Genomic DNA, 22914 nt, shown 5'->3' on the forward strand with positions numbered 1-22914 from the left:
CTGACCTGCTGTGTGGCCCTGGGCCAGTCCCCCCAACCACACCCCAGTGCTCAGAGGGCTGGGTGCCCTCATCACAACTCTGCCCTTCCATTCTCTGTGAAATGATTCCCCCAAATGCAAGAAGGAATGTATTCTTGGCAGCAACCTAAGATTTGAGTCTCCTGTCTCTCACCCAGAACAATGACAAAATCAATTCAACAAACCCAGCTGATTTCACTGAAAAAGGAATGCCATTCATTCATGTTTTTAGAAGATCGTGTTTATAACTGGATGCTATGCTTAGCGTGTGTGTGTGTGTGTGTGTGCGCGCATGTGTGTGAGTGCTTGTGCATGCCTTGAGAACAGGTAAGAAGCAGATGACCCATGAGTGGTGGAAAGGCATCCTGTTTTGGAAGACTTGATCATTTCAAAGGCGTTCTCCAGGACCTACTATGAGCCAGGCCGGGGGTGGGGTGCTGGGGACCAGGGGTGGCTGAACAAGGCTCGTCCCCAGGGAGGGCACAGCCACACACAGGGGACCGACCGGCAGAGGGACCCGGGCTGGCCTCTGCCGCCCAGTCCTGCGGGGAAGCCAGTGAGCGCGTGGGGTCCCTGGCCCGTGCTTGGGGCCAGCCTTCTGGACACGTGCTCTGAGGCTTAAAGGATGGTCAGGAGTTAAGAACGAAGCAGACGAAGGGAGGCAGGACACCCGTGGAGCCCAGGCACCCAGACAGAGGGCTTGCTGGGAGCCCGTAAGTGCGTTTGGGCCTCTGGGGTTGGGGGCAAGGCTGGGGATGCCCCTCGGGCCCTCAGCTCACTGATGCTGCAGAAAAGGGTGCCCTTGGAGTGTGGCATCGCTGGGCTCATCATCCAGCTCTGTCTCAGACCAAGTGTGCAACCACAGATTCAACCTTAGCCTCCCTGGGCCTCAGTTGCCTCATCTGTGAGACGGGGATGGTACCGACCCTTGCAGTGCTGCATCTGCAGTGAATGTAAACAGTGGGTGTCTGCCGTGGTGTCAGAGGAGCCCCAACAGACTTCCTGCCTCCCCCAGCGCCGGGTGAGCTGTCTGAGCTCACCCGAGGGATCCCAACCCCTGGCCCCCTGTGTTCACCCAGCAGCTTGTTTGATGAACAAATCCTCCTGTGTCCCTTGGGGGACGGTGGGGGTTACTCACCTGTCCCCAGACCACCTGTGATCTCCCTGAGTCATCAGCACAGCCCCCAAGCCCACCTCCCACCATCAGGAGCCCGGGGTGCTGGTCCAGTGACCAGCTGCACTCGTCTTCTGGGAAGCCTGACGGGTCCCCCCTGCCCTGAGAGCAGCATCACTCTCAGTACCGGACGGTCGGCCGCGCAGGTAAAATTGGGGCGGTCACGCAGGGTCCTGAGTCACAAGCTGGGACCTGGCGTAACCCCCGGCAGGCGGATCTCCTCTGGGGTGGGCCACCGTGCCCGCATCTGTAAGGTGGAGCAGCGGAAGGAGGTGAGCTCTGCAGCCTGTGTCGCTCTGGATGCCAGTGTGTGTGACGGGCACTCAGTGGCAGGAGGGGGCACACCAAGAGGAAGAGGACCTGGAATGCCAGTGCCCTCGTGTCTCTGTGTGAAAGTGAAGAGGACGCAGGAGGGCTTCTGGGGGAAGCCTCGCTGCGGCGGCAGCTGCCCACGTGTCTGTGGCTCTGAGTTCCCAGCGCTGTTCATGGGCTCGTCCTCAGCCCGTGCACGGTCACTCATGGAGCCCCTGCTGGATGCCAAGTCCAGGCCATCTGGCAGGGGAGTTGGAGAGCAAGGGCTCGGGGCCCAGCTGCGTAGCACAGGGGTGCCTGAGAGAGCTACCGACGCTGCAGAGAGGGGTGACCGAGGGAGGAGCATCAGGCGGTCAGGGAGCCAAGCTGCAGAGCAGAAGCAGGGGCAGGGGGCGATATCCAAGACGTGGAAGCCGCCTAAGTAAGTGTCCACGGACAGAGGAATGGATAAATAAGATGTGGGGTGTATACATATAGGTGGAATACTACTCAGCCGTAAAAAGTGACACGATGCCAGCGACATGGATGGGCCTAGAGACGGTCATGCCAAATGCAGCAAAGCAACAGAGGAAGACAAACATCCTGCGTATCCATTCTTCTTGGGGCTCTGCAGGCTTCCTGAATCTGTGACTGGCACTTCCTCCCACCGTGGACAATTCCCAGCCCTTACCCCTTCCTGTCTTCCTTCTTCTTCGTCTCCTTCCCTGCCTGTGATGCCTGCCCAGGGCTCAGTCTGGCCTTTTCGGCCTTCCCCATACGGTCTTCTCTCTGGTCTGTAACACCCACCCTCTGGCCCTCTGGACTCCGCCTGAAGGGCCTCTTCTCCCCCGATTTGCAATCTGTCCGACCGTCCCTCTGCTCTGCCCTCTGCGCCCGTGATCCATCCCCTGAGCTCTTAGTTTCTCTGTCTAGACTTTTTAGTTCCTCAAGCTCCACCGACTGCTCTTTACAGACGCCTCTTCTCTGCTGAGACTCTCCTTCTTTTCTTGCACGTATCAATCACAGTTATGTTTGTTGTGACCCTATTACCATGCGTTCGGGTCATCCATGAGTCTGTTTCTAGCTTCTGTTTTCTCTCTTGACCCTGCTTCTCATTTTGTTCGTTAACTTTGCATTAAATGAGAAACACCATGAATAACAAATTGTAGAGGTTCTGAACGGTGCTCTGTTCCTTGGAGAAGGCTGTTGTTCATCTTCTGAGAGGTGAGCAGGGGCAAATAACTGGAACTTGCTCAGGGGGTGAGCTGGTATCAAGCTGGGTTACAGTCTGCCCAAGCCTTGCCTTCCCCTCAGGTTCACCTCACTCCCAGACTGGGTCCCTCCGAGGGTCCCCAATGAAGACTTGAGGCGTTGTCTGGGACGCCTGCTCTTTGGGTAACTGGGAACATCCTGTTTTCTCTCCTCTGGACTGCGATACTGACACCCAGCCCTGGTCTTCTTGGTGTCTTTTCTCCTGAGCAGCCTGACGATTTGGCAAATGCCCCAGAGAAGGAAGTGGCAGCCCACTCTGGTACTCTTGCCTGGGAAATCCCATGGATGGAGGAGCCTGGCAGGCTGCAGTCCATGGGGTCACGAAGAGTCAGACACGACTGAGCGACTACACTTCACTTTCAAGGAAAACTGCCTCGTGCTGGACTCACGGCTCTCAGTCCATCTATCTGAGCTCTGGTATCTCAAGGCCTAGTTGCCTGGGGCACTTTGATGCCTCCAAATGTATCTTTAAAAATTGCTTTTTCTAGTTGTCAGCAGAGTGTTGGTCTACTATGGACTTCACAGTGGCCAGAGTGCCTGGAGGATGGATTACGGGGCTGATGGGAGCAGGAAGACCTGGGAGGGGCGGCTGAGACGGGGACCCAAGAGCTGCCACAGGGGATGGGGCCCCGGGACTCATGCGGCCGGTTAGATGACGGGGGCAGGGGTGCAGGGAGGGAGCGCAAGGGGACAAGGTAGCTGGAGACGCCTTCTGGAGGCTGGGGGCAGCGACAGGTATGGAGGCTCAGTGGGGGAGGTGGTTCTGTTTTAGCCTTGGTAAGGGTGTGTGGCCAATGGAGCCTCCAGGTAGAAGAGCCCAGGAGACAGCTGGAGCTCACAGAGCCTTCTAGAAGCGAGATGGAGTCTTGAGAGGGCTGAGACAGACCCAGGTGAGTGGGGAGATGAGTGGGGAGGGGCTGGCCTGGAGCCCCAAGGACCTGCCAGCCCCAGAGGCAGGTGGAGGGCAGGAGGGAGAGTAGCAGCAGCAGAGACGCGGGAGGGGGACCCAGGCCCGGTGAGCTTTGGAGGAGGGCAGGCTCAGAAGAGGGGAGGAGCCCCAGAGCGAGGGGTCGCAGAAGGCTCTTCCAAACCGAGGGCTGACCTGTCTCACCGCTGACCCCAGTACAGACTGGGTGGGGAGCGGGGTCAGGAGCCAGGTCGGCAGGGTGATGGAGGGGGCACTGAGAGGGGAGTGGTCAGCAGGTGGGTGGCAGCAGGGTGGCCCATGGTCGGCCTGAGCCCAGCTGCCCTATACCGGGCCCAGGACTGTTGCTGGCGACTTGCAGACTTTGGCCTCCAGGGCCCAGGAACCTTCCCCCACCAGGAGATGCAGGCTGCTTCCTTGAAGACAGAGGCAACTCTACCACCGCTGGGACCCTGCAAAGGAGACGCAGCAAGAAGTGGGTCATGCCTCATCAGACTTCAAGGGCCAGCTTCAAAGGGGCTGCAGCGCCTTGGGGGGCAGCCCGGGAATGCCACGGGTGGGGAGGGGCTCAGGGAAGCCCCCACACCTGCCAGGGCGAGGGGTGCAGGGAGCCCAGGCGCCTGAGGTCTGGGGGCTCCTGGCCCTGGGCCACCTGCCACTGTGGGGCCTCAGGAAAGCGGTCTGCCCTCTCGGGGCCTGGCTTCCTTCTCCGTGAAGTCAGTGACAGGAAATAACGCCAACCTGGCCTGGTAGGGAGGACAGCAGCGTGGAGCGTCCTCATCACCTACGCTCAACAGTGGCGAGGGCCTCGAGAAAACGAGGACGGGGTTCCCGGGGAGGAGGGGAGGGATCCCCGCGCTTAGGCGTTTTCTACCTCAGTCATGTATGCACATGCTTGTACATATATGTGCATGCTGCTGCTGCTGCTAAGTCGCTTCAGTCGTGTCCGACTCTGTGCGACCCCATAGATGGCAGCCCACCAGGCTCCCCCGTCCCTGGGATTCTCCAGGCAAGAACACTGGAGTGGGTTGCCATTTCCTTCTCCAATGCATGAAAGTGAAAAGTGAAAGTGAAGTCGCTCAGTCATGTCCGACCCTCAGCGACCCCATGGACTGCAGCCTACCAGGCTCCTCCGTCCATGGGATTTTCCAGGCAAGAGTACTGGAGTGGGGTGCCATTGCCTTCTCCGATATATGTGCATATGTGCAAGCAAAAATATATACATACACATTCAAGCAATATGCAGACTCCTGTGTGTGCAAACGTTTGCACAGTCACACATTTACATACATGCACACACTATGCACACACCTACACACACATACATACCTATGCACACTCACGCACATGCACACATGCATGTGCACACACATTTACATACATGCACAAACACACGCACACACACCTACATACACACATACGCATGCTCACACACTTACACGCACGCACAATATGCAGACTCCTGTGTGTGCACATAGGCACACAGTTCACACATGCGTGCACACACACACATGCACGCACGCACATATGCACACTCACACACATACATGCATGCACACACGTATGTACACTCACACATATGCACACACATGTGCTCAGGCATGGAGGCACCACCTCTGCTCACAGCTGGTGCAGATTCACGGCCCCCCCACTCCTTTTCGCCTCCCTCCCTCCCCTGCCTCCCACCCCCACAGTCCTCCACACTGGCAATGCAAACACTTTCTAAATGAAGGAAGAGAAAGATTTTTTTTTCTAAACCATTTAAAATCCAATTAAAAAAATCAATGGCAACTTAAACAGCTACAACCCTGAGTAGGGGGGAGGGCGCAAGGAGCACTTATGTGCTGTCCTCCCAGACGCCTGCCCTTTCCTCCCAGAGGCCACACACTCAGGTCTGAGAGCGACAGGTCCCTCTAAGGGCCTGGTGGCTGGAAGTGGTTATGCGCAAATGGCCAGCTTGAGAGGTGTCGGCGGTGGGGGGTGGCCAAGGGATGTCCTTCCTAGGGTCACAGACTCTCCCCTTTCCTCTTTTCTGGGGAGTGAGGTGGCTGGCACCCCATCTGTCTCCCCAGATCAAGTGCCTCCTCCCCCAGGGAGCCCTCAGGGCTGCTGCAGCCAAGCCTCCACCCCTGCAGCCCTGATCAGTGCTCCTTTCATTCCCCGGATGCCCACACTCCTGGTTTCTCAGCACAGTCCTGGCGTCTGAAGTCGTCCCAGCAGAGCTACTCACAGCATCCCGTTTACTGTCGGCAGTAGCGCCCTTGAACGAGTTGTGCGGACACCTCGCTGTCCCCCATGTTCGCTTGTTTGTCCACTTTCCCGGGATGTGCTGGTCATCAGCACCAGACCCGGCTCGCTGCTGGAGTCTGGGCTGTGGACACGGTCAGGACCACAGCTGTGAAGCAGGGGTGGGGCCCAGGGCAGGAGGGCCTGTGGGCGGGGCAGGAGGGCCTGTGGGCAGGGCAGGAGGTGGCGGTCAGGGCTCTAACCCCTCACTCCAGGGCCTGCCTGTCCACCGCCCAGCTCCGTAACCCGCTCACCACCCTGGCCTACGAACCTGCTCCCCATCCAGCCCCACGCTCCTCCCACTGCAGAGTGATCCCCTCCCCACCCCCACCATCCCTGTGGCTTTGAGCAAGCCACCGGCACCCGTCAGCCTCCACTTACCTGCCTGGGAAATGGGCCCGAGGAGAGCCTCAGGGGTGTATAGTGTAAACAGATGCAGCTGTCACGACTCAGCATCACAGCGTTCTCGTCCCCTCGGAAGAAGCCCCCGCCTCTTGCTACCCCTCAGCTCCACCCTCCCGCCCCCAGCCCAGCAACTGCTGGTCCGCGCACTGTCTCAGGAGGATTCCTTGTCTGGACACGTGGTAGACATGAGTAGAATGTATGGCCTCCTGTGTCTGCTTCTTTCACCAAGCATGGCGTTCTGAGGGTCATCCACATTGTGGCAAGCATGCAGCCCCACACAGCAGCCCCTGCGTGGACATACCCTTCCCTGCAGGCCCTTCCATCAGTGCATGGGCATTGGGATGATTTCTCCTTTTTGGCTGTGGCTTTTTCTTTGGCTACAAAACTTATTCATTTAAAGTGATGCTGCTCTAATCATTTATGTACAAGTTTCTGGGTAGATGTATATTTCATTTCTCTGGAATCTGCTGAGTCATGTGGTAATTGTTTTCCAAAACGGTTGCATATATCCTTTGGTTTAGAGAGTTTGGGGTGAGCAGATTCAGGCTAACGTACGTGCTCAGTCCCTAAGTCGTGTCTGACTCTTTGCAACCCCAAGGAGTGTAACCCTCCAAGCTCCTTGATCCATGGGATTTTCCAGGCAACTATACTGGAATGGCTTACCGTTTCCTTCTCCAGGAAGCTAGTATATATAGAATGGATGAGCAACAAGGTCTTACTCCATAACAGAGGGAACTATACTGGGTTGTTGTTCAGTCGCTCAGTCATGTCTGACTCTCTGTGACCCATGGACTGCAGCACGCCAGGCTTCCCAGTCCTCCACCATCTCCTGGAGTCTGCTCAAACTCACACCCATTGAGTCGATGATTCCATCCAACCATCTCATCCTCTGTTACCCTCTTTTCCTCCTGCCCTCAGTCTTTCCCAGAATCGGGGTCTTTTCCAGTGAGTTGGCTCTTCACAACAAGTGGCCCAAGTATCGCAGCTTCAGCATCAGTCTCCGTCCTTCCAATGAATATTCGGGGTCAATTTCCTTTAGGATGGACTGGTTGGACCTCCTTGCTGTCAAAGGCACTCTCAAGAGTCTTCTCCAACATCACAGTTCAAAAGCATCAATTCTTTGGTGCTCAGCCTTCCTCATAATCCAACTCTCACATCCATACATGACCACTGGAAAAACCATAGCTTTGACTATGCAGACTTTGTTGGCAAAATGATGTCTCTGCTTTTAATACACTGTCTAGGTTTGTCATAGCTTTTCTTCCAAGGATCCAGCGTCTTTCAATATATGGCGGCAGTCACTGTCTGCAGTGAAGTCACTGTCTGCAGTGATCTTGGAGCCCAAACAAATAAAGTCTGTCACTGTTTTCACTTCTCCCCCATCTATTTGCCATGAAATGATGGGACCGGATACCATGATCTTAGTTTTCTGAATGTTGAGTTTTAAGTCAGCTTTTTCACTCTCCTCATCAAGAGGCTCTTTAATTCCTACATTAATAAAAAAATATTAAATCAAAGTTTTAAAGTTAATTAAACAAGCAGTCTCAGGGCTTTGCTTGTCAAGAGTTCACAGTTTGTGCAGATGCTCCATGCGTCCTGGGGGGCCTCGCCTCCAGGACCCCACAGTCGCCCCCCTCAACCCCCCAAGCAGGATGGGTGTCCCCCCACTTCCCCGTTCTCAGTCCCCCACACACTCACAGTGTCCCCTTCCCACAGATGGAGGGTCTCAGAGAGTCTCCTGCTGCTGTCCTGGGGACCTGGGGAGGAGCGATGATTTGCCCAGCCATGGGCCAGGCCCAGGCCTACAGCCTCAGCTCCTTCTGACACATCCAGACCTTCCCTGGGTCCATCTTTCCCAGCTCGCATGCTGCCCTCGTCTGGGAGCCTCTGCTCTGGGGGCTGGAGGCTGCGTTTTCTGCTTGCATCTCCCCTCCATACCCAGGGCACAGCAGGTGTTCATTTAATGCTTGCTGACCTTCTAGAAGCTGAAACAAGCCTGCCGAGGGCCTTCCGGCCTTGCCTGGAACACAGAGGCATCCACCTTGGTGCTTCTTGGATGTTAGTCCCCAGGGAGCATCTCCAAAGGCCCCTCCCTGCCCCCACCTTGCTTGGCATCGGACCTGGTCCACAGCAGGGAGAAGACAGAGGGGATCAGGAAGGTGCTGGGCTGGTATGTATCCATGCTGGAGCCTGAGCTCCGTCCTGCTGTACCCTCTGAGATACGTTGGAGCAGGATTGCATGGGCACATGTACACACACACACACCCACCCACAGACATACACACAGAGAGACTCACACACACACACACACAGTCACACAGACACACACAGTCACAGGTCCATACAGACAAACACACAGACGGACATACAGATACACAGACAGAGACATACACACAGAGACACACCCAGACACACAGAGAGACACACAGACATACAGACAGACATACAGACACATCCAGACACACGGACACACACACAGACATAGACACATCCAGACACACGGACACACACAGACACACATGGGTACATGAGGCCAGGAAAGCCAGGAGCAGAGGGCGCCGTGGGGGCGGGTTTCTGCAGGAGCGTTTGCAGTGACTGGACCCGCGGGGTGCAGGCCTGGGGAGGAGGCGGCACTGTCCTGGAGGCTGGCCTAGGGGCACCAGGCTGGGCTGCGCGGTCAGGAGGGCGCGCTTGTTCTCCCTGCCGCCCTTTGGACTCTGCCCTGTGTACGTGTCACCTTTGCAAAAATGACCTTTAATTTACAATCAAAATCGCCCTGCATCTCCTGTTGTCCTGAGGACAGAGGCCGGCTGGGCCCTCCCCCAGGAGGCCCTGAAGGAGGCGACCTTGCTGGCATGGCCCCCTTGCCTGCCCCGTAAGGGTCTGATGTCAGTGATGACCTGAGCTCACCCTAGGACCTTTGGACAAACCTTCTTCTGCCCAGAGAACCACCCGCCCTCCTTCTCTGCCGTTCATGCTCTCCTGCCCGGGCTCGGCTCAAACCTGCTTACCCTCAGGAGCCTTCCATAGCCCCCGCCATCGGATTAGGCCCTTTAACCTCCCTTTCCCGAAGGATCCTCAGCTCGGGCCCTCCTGTTATCTCCCGATGAGGTCTGTCCATCCACTCTGCCATGAGGTCTGTGAGGCCAGGGGCCAGGTCTGTCCCATCACCCCGATGTGGAGCACAGAGCAGCCATTCAGAGCTGGTTGGTGAAAGGATGAAAGTAAAGACAGAAAGGGAGGAGGAGGACGATGTAGCTGGGGGCGACTCGGCAAGCTGGAGCACGTGACTGCTGGGCAGGGGAAAAAGGCGGAGGAGCCCTGTGGACAGGGGAGCCCAAGCCTCAAGAGGCCCGACACAGCCTGGGAGCAAGGGGGCTGACCCTGGAGAGCTGGGGACGCTTCTCAGGCGGGGAAGGCCCAGGAAGTGTGCTCCCGGTGGTGGGGAACACTGGCATGCAGAGGTGGCTCGGGCCAGCAAGAACTGGACATGCCCATCCCGTCCCAGCGACGTCAGCTCCGTGACCTCGAGTCGGTGGCTTGACTTTGGCCTTGGAGGGGCGTTTACACCACGGGCACTGGCAGATGCTACAAACCAGGGTTTGCTCTTTTGGTTTGGAGCCCGGTTTCCTCAGCACCCCACTGCCCGCAGACAGAAAGGGGAGCCAAGGTGACCGCAGAGAAAGGATGGCTGGAAATGATGCCCTCGCAGGGGTCTGTGAACCTGCCCCAGAGGCTTTCATGCCGCGAGCCTGTTCTTTTCTCAAATGGAACGGACGTGGTTTAAGGTTTTCCTCAGATCCCAGAGGTAGCCCGGCCTGAGAAGTTCAAGGCCACTGCCTGCTGCCCTGAAGGCGCTCAGGGAGCAGCTTCGACGCGGGCTGACGGCTGAGTGGCTTCCTGGGGCCCTGGGCCAGCCTGCTTGGCAGTCCCCTGGGCTTCTGCCCTGAGAACTTTCCATCTGAACTTTGCTAGGGCTGCACTCAAAAGTCACTTCAAGGCAGTTTCGATTAACAAAAAGAAAGGAAAGAAAGAGAAAGGGAGAGAAGGAAGGGGGCCCGGAGCTGGCCTTCCGCAATTACCCTTTGAAATTAGAATATTCTAGCAGATGTTTCTGCTTTCGCCCTGTCCTGCTCTCTTTCCAATCCAGCGAAATTAGTTCCAAAGTCATTATTCACCTAATCACACTAATAGTTTAACATCCGATCTGCCCCCTATCCAGGCGGGAGGGCGAGCCCAAAGCTCTGCTTTAGCGCTTCCTCCCTTGGATCCCCTAATGAAGTGGCATCTGTTCTAACACAAGTTAAATATTGCAGTTGACTTTATTTTCTTTCTCCGGGTCCTCCGGGCCCCGGGATGGGGCGAGATAAAGTGAAACACATTTGCTTCCCCGGGCGGGGTGGGGGGGCGGGGGGGCGGACACCGAGCTGCCTCTCTGGAAACGCGGCCCATCAATCATAAACTGATTACAAATTCGTCACCTTGAATCAATTTCTGTTCACAAGTTCAAAAGGCACTCAGAGCTCGGGGCTATCTGGAATATTCTACATGTGGAGAGGATTAACATTTGATCGAATTCCTCTTTCTAAGGAGGAGGCCGGCTTGGCTACACTTGGGGTTGCGGTGGGGGGGAGGTGTGCAGTTTAGACGCGTCTGCCTTAACCTTTCAAAGCTGGCGCTTGCTGGTTCCCAGGGTGTTCGGGGCTCCCGACAACCCGGGGGCGGGGGAGGGGACACGGATGCGATCTTGTCTGATTCAGTCAGATCATACTCACACGGGCCACCATTTCTCTGATACAGAGTCTGCTTTAAAAGCATTGTCTTGAAAGCGGCGACTCTGTGTGTACGTGTGAGCAAGAGAGAGAGGGTCGCTGGGTGAGATGTTAAGGACAAGTTCTTTCCCTGAGGACCCCGAAGCTTGCTCCCCAAAGTCCCTGGGATGCCATCCAGCTTCTGCCCTTTACTCTAGACCCTCAAGAAGGGGAACTTGTGCTCAGCGTGTCCTGAGCTTGGCTGGGGAAGTTCCTTAACAACAAGCTGAGTCTCTGAACTGCCTTCTCCTGATTTGGGGGTGGATGGGTGGGGGTGTCGTCGGGGTGGCAATGTGAGGCAGGAAATCCCACTTTAGAGAGTCTCCCTGGGCCCTGGACTCCAGGCCACACAGGACTTGGAGGACTTGTCACTACCCCTGGAAAGGAGAGAGATGGGGGCACGGGGGTAGGAAGCAAGGAGGAGATGAGGTGATGCAGCCGTTGCAGCTGTGTGCCCACCCCGACCCTGAGTGGGGTCCCTGGCAGGGGACAGCCCCCAGCGCCTGCCCCTCCTGCCTGTCCTTCTGCCCACAGACACCCTGCCCCACAGATAGCTCGGTTCAGGCCGGGGGCACAGCCCCAGGTCCATGGAAGGGAAAGTGGAGGACCCAGGGGCTCCGGACACAGATCCCAGTCCCCCACTTCCTGCCCCTGCAGCCTGGAAAAACCCCTCAGCTGTGCCCAGCCCTCTTGGAGGCAGGAGTAACTTTCACCTAAGCTAGAGCCCTTGTGCCCTGTTGGTGAGACTGTAAAACGGTGCAGACCCTGTGCAGGGTGTCCAGAGTCCCCTTAAAATGAAAAATAAGGGCCTCTCTGGTGGTCCAGTGGCCAGGACCCCATACTTCCAGTGCAGGGGGCCAGAGCTCAAACCCTGGTCACGGAGCTAGATCCCACACGACTGGGGCAGCCAAATAAACAAATAAATATTTATTTAAAAATGAAAAGTCTAATATGACCCAGCCACACACCTCTGGGTGTAAACCTAAAGCAGTGTCTCAAACATGAACCTGCCCAGCCACGTTCCTGGACCATTATTCACGATAGCCAAGGCGCGGGAACAACCCGACTGGCTAGAAGGAATAGAGAAAGCACTCTACGGACACGCGAGGGAATGCTATGCTGCCTTGAAGAAGAATTTTAAAGAGAAGTCTCGTTTGTGGCAACACAGATGGGCTTGGAGGAGATTACGTGGAGTGAGATAAAGCAGGCACGGGACAGACTGCACGATGCCGCCTACTTGTGGGGTCGAAGGACAGACGGACTCAGGGAAGCAGACACCGAGAGGAGGGTGCCCGGGCTGGGAGGGGCCGGGGGAGGGGTCATTCCAGGGTGCAGAGTTCGGTTCCCAGAGGAGTGGGCTTGAGAGGGGCCGCACAGCGCGCCTCTAGTGGAAAACGCGGCTCCGGCCTCATCGGCATTTGCTGAGAGAGCGTGTCTCGTGTTAAGTGTTCTCAGCACGAAAAGCAAACGCCAAGACCAGCGGCAGAAGGGCACGGGGAAGAAGCAGGGGCGAGGGGTGTTTCCTGCCTTGGCTGTGGTGACGGCGACACCCTTTGCTGGTTCATTTATCATCTTCTGGGTGAGTGCAAAGAAAAAATTTCTGCGGTAGAAATCTTCCTGGGGCCGGAACTGTGAAATCTTACCCGTGAGCCCATCTTAAGTGCTTCAGCATCTGGATCTCGCTCAGGGGGCCCTTAGTAGGTGCTCATGGAGCTCCAGCCCTTTCTTCTGCCCTGGAACACAGCCAGGAGGGAAGCGGCCGCCTGCCCTCTGCTGACCATGGTCACTGGGGGGGTCTGGTTCAAGCCCGGGGTGACAGTCTGGGGCTCAAGTCACGAGGCAGACCAAAGGGTGCGCTTTGGTGGGAATTGGGGTCAAGAGCTGTGTGTCCTTGGAGGAGGGGGATTCCTCTGGGAGGAACGGGCGTGGGGCTGGGGACAGAGCGGCCACTGTTCCTCCTGGCAGAGTCTAAGTGGTTCAATGCTCTGGGCGACCGATGGGTCACAGGGTGTAGGATGGACTCACAGTGGTGTAAAGGGGCAGGGATTTTTCAAGGGCCTCCTGAGTGGATGATATGGCAATGTTGGTCACGAGGACAGGCAGGGATATGTCAGTTGCCCACTGGACCAGGTAATGTCCATCATCTCCGCAGAGGGCTCTCTTCTCTGCTGGAAGCGGGGTAGTGTGGTGGCCTGAGCCTGGGAACCGGCAGGAGGCGGTCTGGATGGTGGCAGGCAGACTCCAGTAAGATAAGCTCTGGTCCCCTCCTGCCAGCTTCAAAACCCCGGTGTGTGAAGTGCCCCCCACCCCCGGGTCCCCCAGCTGGGGTGGGTGTCCTGAACTGTGCCAACAAGTCAGGAGGAGGGGGTGCAGGGAGAAGGGCCAGGCTCCCCGTGTCTCCTCCCATCTCAGCTCTTCATCTCCGGCTGGTTCGTTTGTTACCTTTTCCCCTTGATGCTGACTTGATGCTCAAGTGAGCTTCTCCGCAAAAAGACAGTGTCAGACCATCCCAAGTGCAGTGTCAGGAGGCAGCTGGGCCAGGACATGGCTCCTTCAGTTACCAGCTGGGGCCTGGGGCCTGGTCATCGGGTGGCCTCGGTTTATTCATGTTTAGAGGTGGACTGATGCTCCCGACCAAGAGTTGTCCTGAGGGTTACTGAGGATAAACTGAGATGCCAGCATGGCATGGGCCCACTTGGGGGAACTCAAAAGGCTGACTGGGAGAAGTAGGGGCCGGGAACTCATACTTCTCAGTCCCTAGGAGATCCCCAGGGGAGCTTGGGCTGGATCTGGCTGGCCCAGGAGGGGATCCACCAGCCTTTGCCCCCTGCAGGGGTGGCCTCAGCCCGGGAGTGCCCTGCATGGGACCACAGGCCAGGTCATGGTGCAGGTAACATTCCTCGCACACCCCTCCCCGAACATGCGTGTCCATACCCTGGAAGAGGGGCGTCCCCTCCGGCCACGGCGGGGAGAGCGTGCTGACCCCCTGCCGGGGCTCTGCTCCTCGGTGCATCTGAGCTGGCGGCCCCAGGTTCAGGGAGTTGCACGGGTGGGGGTGCCCCCCACCCCTGGCTTGGATGTCAGGGTCAGAGGAAGCTGAGCAGCTCCTGCGGGATCCCCGTGTGGCTCCATCGCTTTGGCGGCTGGCAGCTTGCAGCCGCCGCCCGGGCCCTTCCGGCCGGTCTGAGCCGGCCTCGTCTCCCGCCGCCTCTCCTCTCACCCTGTCGTCCCTGTTGCTGCCATTGTTCTATATCTTAACCTCCTACTTCCAAGGGCCCTGTTTGCTTGCTTGCTTGTTCTTTCTAGCAAGAAGCAAAGAGAGATGCTTGTCAACAGATGGACACAGAGACACGGACAGACAGACAGACGGCAGAAGGGGTGACAGCCAGCTCGTGACCCTGGTGAGCAGGGCCGTGGAGACCCTGTGCCCTGATACCCATCGCGGCTGGAGAGTGGGGGGACTGGACTCCTCGCAGGGCCGGGCCTGGGACCAGGCAGAGAGAGGCCCTGGGGCCCGAGATGCGGGTCCGTCCAGAGGTCAGAGTCTAGAGGCAGTGCGACGGGGGTCTGCAGGGTCCTACGGGGTCACGGAGGGTTGGAGGTGGGGTTGAAATGCCCCCTCGCCGAGCTGAAAGCTGCTTCCCCCTGGTGTCCTCTCCTAGGTCCCCAGGTCCCCCCTCCAGCACCCGCCTTGGCCCCTGCACTTCCCGGGCTGCAGAAACCAGGCTGCCAGTCTGCAGAACTCGCCTCACAGGACCTCGGCCAACCAGAGGCCTCTAGTGCCTTCTGAAGTGACTGACTTCCCACGTAAGTCACGTCTTTAAAGAGGGGCGTGGCTGGCGAGGGTAGCCTCGTGGGTTCTTCCTTGGGGTCCACCACCTGCTGGCCCTCCAGCCCCTCCGTGGAAGTGAGCTCGGGACGCTCCTCCCCACGTCTTCCCCGGGTGCTCATCAAGTGACCTCAGGCTCCGTCCTGAAGCACGTGCTCATCTGATCCGATTGTCACTTCCTGGAGGACCGACCCCTCCGGCCCCGGTCCCCTAGGCCCAGCGCTGAGCCATGGGCACCAGGCCGAGGAAGCACCCTGGCTCACACGCGTGTGCCCAGGACTCAGGGTAACACCTTCCCGATGTGCCTGGGAGAGAGCCTGGGGTGGAGAAGCAGGGTCTCAGCCCCTAGCCCATCCTCCCAGGCTTCGCAGGATCACAGCACTGGGCTGTGAAGGGCCTCACAGGAAACTTAGTCCAAACGGCCTCTGCTCCAGGGCTCTTCCGAGAGCAGACGGCACCAGCTTGAGTGTCTCCAGTGACGGGGAGCTCACCCCTCTGCAAGGGACCCCCACCCCGGACACCTCTGCTTCTTGTAAGGTCCCCGTTGCTGAGGCTGAAAACAGCCTCCTGGTGGTGTCCCCTCCTCTGCTCCCCAAGTCCTGCTCCAGCAGCGCCCACACCCAGCCCCTGTACTGCAGGGTGGGACCCGGGGCTGCAGAAACCAGGCTGCCAGTCTGCAGAACTCGCCTCACAGAACCTCGGCCAACCAGAGGCTTCCAGTGCCTTCTGAAGCAATCTCCCGGACTAGGCAGCTTTCAGCCAAATCTGCTTTTGGAAACAGCCCTGGGCATGGGGTGAGCTGACCCCTGTTCCTGTCCGACCTGCCACTGAGTGCTCGTGTGCCCCGGGGCAGCCACTTAACCCCTGGCCTGTGATGCTGTGGCTCAGAGTGTCCCGTGCCACCCATCTTGCCCACGGCACCAGGAGCAGCCCCAGGGAGGGGGTCCTGATGTCGCCCACCCTCTCCACCTCGGCCCACAGCCGGGACGTGGGAAAGGAAGGACCCTCACGTGGGGAAGCCCACCCAGGCTGCCTCGAGGGGCTGCTGCTGCTTCGTCTCCCCATAGCCTTGCCGTCTTCATAGCCTCACAGAGACCAAAGGTGGGACTGGACCACTTCCTTAAGCGTGAGAGGAAGCCCCGCAGGGGAGGGCGACTTTCCCAGGAAGTGGGGTCGAGGCCTGGCCCACCCTACCTTTGGTGCCTGTGAGGCTGGCCTGATCTGGACATCTGATGCTATGAAGATATGGTGACTCCGGAGTGGAGTGGGCCCTCCACCAACCCTGGTGTCCTCACAAGCAGGGGGAGACTCGGACACACGGACACACACGGGGAGGAGGCCGAGTGACCACAGACAGGGACGGCAGCGGCCACTGCGAGCCCAGAGCCGAGGATGCGGAGGCCAGTGGAGCAGAAAGGGGTGAGGACGGAGTCCACCCAGAGCTCGGAGGAGGGCGCCCAGCCCCAGCTTGGCCTCAGACGTCGGCCTCTGGGGCTGAGAGCAGACGTTCCCGTTGTTTTCAGCCCGGTCTGCAGTGCCTTATGTCAGCAGCTCCAGGACACGTATGCAATCTGGTTTCGAATCAAAGCTCCAGCTTGTGGTCTGCTGTGTGACCTTGGGTCACTCACTTAACCTCTCTGAGCTCCATCCCCTCATCAGAGGACAGGGGCAGGGACATTCCCTTCACCGGGGGCCGTGGGGGTGAAACAAGATGCTGAAGGGGGAAGCGGCCAGAGTGGGATGCTTTCGAATACTTTAGAAAGCCCCTCTCCACCGGGACCTTGAGCTGTGATGCTCTGGTCCTGAGTTGGGTGGGGCAGGGGGGAAAGGGAAGTAGGGTATTATGAGGTTTCCTCCTGCTCCTTTGATGTATACAACTGCATCGGAGGTGCAGGAGGGCACTGCAGCACTGGGAGCTGGGTCAGGCAGGAGAGGCTGAGAAAACAGCTCCAACAATTAGCCCGGGATCACGTTTCTGCTGGGGGGGGGGGGGGGGCGGGCGCGGAGTTAAAAGCCAGGAGCTTTTGGTCTTGCCCCTCCCCCTGCCTTCTCATGCCCACCCCCTATTCATGGGAGTCTGCTTAGTAAATATTAATTTGTCCCCAATTACTGATGACAGGTTGGGGAAGACCTCGCTGCCAATCGGGCCCACGCACGGGGCAAGGCAGGCATTCGTCCTTCTTAGCTTGCAATAGCAACAAAGCCTCACAGTGACCACAGGTGGGGCAGGGGCTGTCTCCTGGTGGCTGTGGGCATCCAGAGGACCACGCCTCTTCTCAGGGAGAGCAGGAGGGCCATTTCGCTAAGTGGGATCCAATGCTCTGGGGGGCCAAGAGCCAAGGACACCTCCCCGAGGCGGTGACCACAGGCTGCTCAGAAATGGAGGTCGACCAGCAAAGGGATTCCTGGAGCCGGGCCCGCCCGGACACAGGCGGTGGTGTGGGGAGGGAGTCCACCTTGTCCTCGAGGATGCTGGGGTAGGGGCAGGGCCCCGCGGCGACCACCCTTCCGAGCCTCGGGCCCCTTACTGGTGACCTCAAGGAGCCGGTGGAGTCAAGGTCAGCACAGGCAGCCCTGGACCCCTGGATGGAAGGGCCAGAATGGTTCACTCTTGGGGTCCCACCTGCGAGCCTAGGGCGTGAGCCAGGTCCACCGGCCCCTCCATGGGAATTCACAGGAAGGAAAGGAGACTGGCCTCTTCTCCCTGAGGCTGGCTGGGGCCTGGGAAGGGGGGCAGCAACAGATCCATGTGGAGGTGAGTGGGGTGGGCTGGGGCTCTCTAGCACCGAGCCCCCCAAACCCGCACACAAGGCCGCTTGCCATTAGTTTTCACCAACCCCTCTCCCACTACCCGTTCCTGCAAAGGGCCGTCTCAGACCTCAGCGTTCACCACCTGCTGTGGATTAAATTGTCACCCCTCAGATTCAGAGGTGAAGCCCTGAGCCCCATTGCGAAGTCATTTAGGAGATAATTAAGGTTCACCGAGGTCATTAAGTGGGGTCCCGATGTGACGGCTGGAGGTCTTACCGGAAGGCGTGGAGATCTCCCCTCACCCCGTGAGGACACCCTGAGAGGGAGGCATCCGCAAAGCAGGAAGAGACCTCCCCGGTGCCCCACCCTGCCGGCATTCTGATCTTGGCCTTTTAGCCTCCACAGCGGCCAGAGGACACGCTTCTGTGGTTTAAGCCCAGTCATTGGAAAAGACCCTGACGCTGCAAAGATCGGGGGTGGGGGAGAAGGGGGTGACAGAGGACGAGATGGTCGTGAGTTTGAGCAACCTCCGGGAGGTAGTGAAGGACAGGGAAGCCTGGCGTGCGCAGTCCACGGGGCTGCAAAGAGTCGGACACGACTGAGTGGCCGAACAGCAGCGATAACTCCAGTGCATGGTTTTGTGACGGCAAACAGAGCCCAGACGCCCCTGCGGGCGGGAGGTGTGCTGGGACCTCGGTGTCCTGGCCCCCCTGTATTCTGCTTGCTGCACCTGTCCTCCCGGGGGTCATGCTGACGGCCAGAGGTCACCCCATGGTCCTGCGCGGTTCATACCCAGCTCATGGGGCGGGAGGAAGTGCCATTGTCCCCATCACCCCGACTCCACTGACTCTGGGCACACCCAGGGTCCCGCATGGCCTAGAATATCCGAAGTCCAGGCAGAGAGAGAGCCAGGACTGGACCCCTGGGTGGGCGCGGTGTTCGGAACATGGGACCAGGCTTTCTGGGCTGAGGCCAGGCCCTTGACCTCTGAGAAGCTGGAGGAGGAGGGCGGGAAAGCCCACGCGGTGGTGGTGAGTGTTAGGAGCATGAATCGTGTTCCCTAAGCTCACGTCCACCGGAACTTCAGAATGCGGCCTCCTCTGTGGATGTAATGAAGGTGAGAACGGGATTAGGGTGGAGTCTAATCACTGGTGTCCTTACGGGAGACAGAGTCACAGGGAGACAGGGAGGCCACGTGAAGATGGAGAGAATCGGCCACAACGCCGGGAGACCTGGAGCCACTGGGAGCTGAAAGAGTCAGGAAGCTCCTCCCCCGGAGGCTCCTAGGGGAACAAAGAGTTGCCCACACCTTGATTTTGAACTTCTGGCTACAGGTCTACAGTGTGAAGCCTCCCTCCCCACCCCCAGCTCTGTGGTGCCAGGAAACACTGAGGCTGGAGGTCACATGGCTGCCCAGAGAATGATCCGCACGTGGCCCCCAAGGTCACCCGCCAGAGCCAGGAGCCAGGTCCGGGGGTTGGTCTCACCCTCCTGCCCTGGACCGCCAGACGGCAGCACTGAGCCCTGACGCCTGGACCCCACTTGCGTCGGGCCCATGAAGGACTGAAACCAGGAGTGCCTGTAGCCAGGCTCAGGGGGGCAGCTCTGACCGAAGCCTCGGGGCCCCTGACGTTCAGAAGAGCTCACGGGTCTGCCCTCTCGACCGTCCGCAAGATGCTCTGCAGCCTCATCACTGTTGTCCAGGTGAGAGGGCACAGTAGGTAACCGGGGCCCACGCGGCGTGGGAGGAGCAGAAGGTTCCAGAGCTGCCCCTTCCCCGCATTCCTCGTCCTGCTCTCACCCGAGAAGCTGAGCTTCGTCCTCACTGGGCTCCAGAGTTGACACCAGTCAGAGCTGCACATGGATAGACGGGCGAGCAGGCGTTTCCAAGCCCCTCCCACGCAGGGCTCTGGGGAAGCAGCCTGCCCCTCGTGGCTCTGACCCCGGGGTCCCCACCCACTAGGTGGGGAGAACCAAAGCCTTTCCCAACCAGGTGAGGGGGCGAGAGGATGAAGATGGGGGGTTTCTCCACCCCCACTGGGCCTGCACGGGGCGGACACGGAGAGGCCCGGGAGAGCTGGCTCTGGGTGGGGTGGCATTCTCTTCCCGGAATGGCCTAGGTGCCCCCCAGGCTGGCAGCACCACATCTGCATCTGCCCCACCCCGGGGGATGGCATGGCAGTCAGGGCCCACACCCAGGACCCGGGCGCGACAGGAGGCAGTGAGCGCGAGTCTCGGGCCCCTTAGCCCAGGCCACTCTTTCAATCCCACACGTTCTGCCAGGATCTTCCTATAAATGCCTGTTGCCCAAGTCGCCCCGAGCTGGTTTGTGCAGTGCAGATCCAAAGAAACTTTGGGGGAGAGAGAGAGTGGGGCTTCCTATGGGAAGTGGGGCCTGGACGGGGCCCTCCAGGTGGGTGGATGAGACTGGAATTGAGGCCAGGCTATAAGGCCAGGAGGCGATTCTCTGGCAAAGGTGGTGAGGCGGGCAAGAGTGCCGGGGGATGCCCTCCCCATGGATGGGTCTCTTGTCCCCAGCCCCTCTGTACTGCTGGGTGTCAGGACTCACCACCCTCCAGAGCCATCACCCCGGGGCCTGGGCGGTGAAAGATGGAGCCTGGTCTGACACCTCTGATGCTGGGCACCTGAGCGGGTGCAGATCAGGCATGCCAGGCAAGTGTTAGGGGCGGGGTGGGGGCAAATGTTGGAATTATGATTTTGAGTCATCACTCTTGGGACAACCCTCCAAGATTCCTTTACATGGAAAGTGCACGAAGTGACGTGAAGTTGCTCAGTCGTGTCCAACTCTTTGCAACACCATGGACTGTAGCCCACCAGGCTCCTCCGTCCATGGGATTTTCCAGGCAAGAGCACTGGAGTGGGTGCTGTTGCCTTCTCCAGGAAAGTGCACGGTTTCTGCCAAACTGGTTCGGAAATGCAGAGCCAGCCTTCTCAGCCTGTAAGCAGCCCACACCCCTCGTCCAGCCCGCTGCCCACAACACGGGGCGGAGAGCAAGGAGACAGCAGGACCTTGCGGGACGGATGCAGAGCCCGCAGCAGCAAGGCCTAGTCAGAAGCCCCCAGATGTCCCTCTGGGAAGTGCCCCGGCCCCAGGCCTGCACCGGCCCCAGGGCTGCGGCAGTGACAGGCAGAGCTGAAGTCAGGCCCCAGTGCCTGCCCCACGTTGTGACGAGGCCTGGGCCGGGGGTCTGCAGAAACAGCGGACCCTCGGAGCCTGTCCTGGCCACCAGGAGCTGGCTGTGCAGCTGGGGAGCAGAAGACAGGCAGAGGGAAGAGTTAGACCAGACATCCAGGGAGCTGCTTCCGACCCAGCATGGGAGAGACTGCTGGGTGACTGCCACTCACTGCTCTGGGCCCTCCTGTGTCTCCCGGGCCAGGCCGCCGAGCGACTGCCCCCTATCCACCCGTCTCCCTGGCCTCCTCGCTTCATCCAGTTCATCGTGTCCAGCCAGCTGACCTCCCTCCATCCCTTGTCCACACTGCCGCTGGACTGACAGCTCTCAAGCGCCCTTCAGATGTCAGGTAAGATGAGAGGAGAGGGAAGAGGCTCCGGCTCCCATCCCAACCAGAGAGTTCGGTGAAGACTCCAGACACAGAGGCTGGTGGGTGTTCACTGCAGCATCCAGGCGAATCATTTCTAGGGGTTAGCAACCTGCTGCGGCTCTTCATGGATGCAACCAAGAGAAACACGAATCCGGGCATCTTGGCATCATTCCTGAGTGCCCCCTTGGCATGGGGTGGTGGAGCTGGCAAACCCTGGGCACCTCTGGTAAGGGAAGACGATACAGGGGTGGGGCAGACACCCCAGAGAGTGTTGACGGAAACCATTGGGAGCCAGGAGCTCAGGGTCTCAAGAATCGCAGAGAGTTTCCTGGAGCTGGATTTGGAAAAATGGCCAAAATGAAGTAATGGCAAACAAGCGAATCAGAGCAGAAAGGCCAAGACGTGGAAATAGCCAGAGACGAGGATAAAGGAATAACAAAACAATCCCACGGAGATAGCTGGTGACCCTGAGGAGGTGACCCCAAAACAGAACAGAAATTAGACATAAGAGATTACGTCGTGAGATCATCATACAAGACAAACTTGCCCTGGAATGAAGGAAACGCTAGTCTGCAGACTGAGCAGCTGGTCACTTTCCAGGGCGAGGCGACAGCCAATGAGTCACACCGACACAGATCCAGGTCATATTATTGAACTTCAAGGTTAAAGAGACATTTTCAGGTACCTAGAAAGCAAAACTAGAGAGGTTGCTATTCAATGACCCTACACCATCATCAATGCCACAAAAAAAAAAAAAAAAAAAAAAAATCTGGATGAAAAGTTTGTGGAGGAAAAAATGAGATTGAAAAAAGCAGAAAAGGACTTCCCTGGGGGTACAGTGGCTCAGAACCCGCCTGCCAGTACAGGGGACATGGGTTCTACCCCTGATCCGGATGACTCCACGTGCTGTGGGCAACTGAAGCCCGTGAGCCACAGCTCCTGGAGCCTGCAAGCTCTTGATCCCGTGAGCCACAGCTACTGAAGCCCTTGCGCCTGCAGCCTCTGCTCTGCAACAAGAGAAAGCCCCGCGATGAAAAGCCTGTGCATGGCAACAGAGTAGCCCCTGATTGCCGCAGCTGGAGAAAGCCCTGCATACAGCAGTAAGACCCTGCGCGGCCATAAATAAACAGACAAGTTGCTCAAGAGCAAGGCAACCGAATGATAATCCGAAGAGCAAGACGATTCAGCTCATAGAGCAGTCATCAGTCCCTCTAGGCGAGCAACGCTTCATGATCAAGTCCTGCCAAATGGAGACAAAAGGAGAAGCTGTGAGAGAGGCAGCCCTCGGTGCCAGGAGGGAACGGCCACCAAGGACTGAAGAAACAGCTCGGGGGCTTGACCCTCTGCCGAGATGACCTCGAGCGCAAAGGCAGAAACAGGCGACATCGACCTGCAGCCGTGCAGGCATTCAGAAAGTATGGCATTTCTGACCCTTCTTGTGGGAAATACACCACTTTGGAAACCAGGTTTTTAACAGATGACTAGAATTTTAAAAACCTCAGGATTAGAAAACTTGTAGTTTAACGAAATGTTGAGGGTAAGTATGGAATCAAATTTTGCACAGTCAATAAATAGGGAAATTAAGATC

The sequence above is a fragment of the Bos indicus x Bos taurus genome, chromosome 6 (assembly GCF_003369695.1).
Source record: "Bos indicus x Bos taurus breed Angus x Brahman F1 hybrid chromosome 6, Bos_hybrid_MaternalHap_v2.0, whole genome shotgun sequence".
NCBI lineage: Eukaryota > Metazoa > Chordata > Mammalia > Artiodactyla > Bovidae > Bos > Bos indicus x Bos taurus.